Here is a 1,563-nt window from a genome sequence, read left to right on the forward strand (position 1 = left end):
CTTTGTGGTTTACTTTTTGGGTATGAAGAGCTGGTTCATCTAAGCTTCTGGTTCTCTCTTTTGATTTTATATTGTTGTGGCCGGATTGATTTTGTTTTCAGGAGTTCCGCGGTGGTCCAATTCCAATGTGGGTCAGAAGTTTTCAGACTTTCTCCTTAGGTCTGGAATCTTCTAAGAATGATTTTGTCCTCAGGAACTTGGGTGTTGGACTGACCTGAGACCCTGGCAGTGGCCGTGCCACACAGGGATGCAAAGGCAGATGGGGTGGTAAGAAGCCCCAAGATTTCCCAGGGAGCGGATTGAGTAGCTGGGTTGTACTGCATATAAAGGATCAGGTAGAGGAAAGGTAAGCTCGGAGCCCCAGAAAAAGGCTGTCAGCCCCAGCAAGAGGCTGGCAGGTGTTGCAGGACTAGGGAAGTAGAGGGAGGTGAAGGCGGGGCCAGGTCCAGAAGCGGTGCCCCTGGGGCCCAAGAAAGGCACCAAGTTGGTCTGGGTGAGAAGGATCAGGAAGCAGTATTGGTTCCTCAGGTGTCTGGGGTCCCAAGACTAGGAGTGGCGCAGGTCCCACACTAGGTGCAGCGAACAGCGGGGGAGATGGAAGGGTGAATGTGGCTTGGGGAGTCAATGTGCAGAGAGCTGCACTATAGACTTACCCCAAGAGGCCTCAAATAAAATATTTTTAAAAAGATAGTACTTATGACTGCACTATCTTTGGTTGCTAAAATCTATGGTTGTTGAAATTTTCAAATATATTTGTATTCAAGCATTTAATCATGATTTCTCATTACCTTGCATATGTGGTGACTCCTGGGGCCCAAGAAAGGCACTAAATTGGTCTGGGTGAGAAGGATCAGGAAGCAGTATTGGTTCCCCAGGTGTCTGGGTCCCCAAGACTAGGAATGGCGCAGGTCCCAAACTGGGAGTAGCGAACAGCGGGGGAGATGGAAGGGTGAATGTGGTTTGGGGAGTCAAGGTGTGGAGGGCTGCGCTATAGACTCACCCCAAGAGGCCTGGAGCATGCCTTTTGATATATGTGTGTTACCTAGTTATATAAACTCCACAGAGATTGTTTCATAGCCCTTGGCTCTAAACAATTATATTCTTCTTTAATGAATGGATGACCAAATAAATAGAAAATAATAGAGAAATCTGGGATGAATGTTTTTGAAGCCTTCCTACCAAATAGTACATGCAGGTTTGTACATTTTTGTTTGTTTTGAAAAGGAATTAATGTAACCACACAGTGTACCATCTCTCCCAACATGCTTATAAGCTAAACTATAGAACAAAATCCTTAGGGACTGTATTTTGGAAAGCTGAAGGTCACAGTTTATATTATTATTTGACTACAGATAAAATCAGATGTGGCCTTTGCCATGTTTTCCCACCAAGTCTTTTCAAGACCTTTTTAAAAAATATTTTATTATTTTTATTTTATGTGTATGCGTGTATTGCCTGCATGTAGGTAAGTGCACCCATGTCGTGCAATGCCTGCAGAGGTCAGAAGAGGCTGTTGATTCCGTGGAACTGGAGTTACAGACAGTTGTTAGCTGCCATATGGGT

General features: G+C 44.9%; 1 protein-coding gene across 2 annotated transcripts in view; it reads left to right on the forward strand.

Annotated features, from left to right (window-relative positions):
• Tmem108 (transmembrane protein 108) overlaps positions 1-1,563 on the forward strand; it is a 365,991-nt gene that overhangs the window by 123,075 nt on the left and 241,353 nt on the right. The gene's annotated exons all lie outside the window — the stretch shown is intronic.

This window comes from Nannospalax galili, unplaced genomic scaffold (assembly GCF_000622305.1).
Source record: "Nannospalax galili isolate Female #2095 unplaced genomic scaffold, S.galili_v1.0 scaffold584, whole genome shotgun sequence".
NCBI classification, from domain to species: Eukaryota; Metazoa; Chordata; class Mammalia; order Rodentia; family Spalacidae; genus Nannospalax; species Nannospalax galili.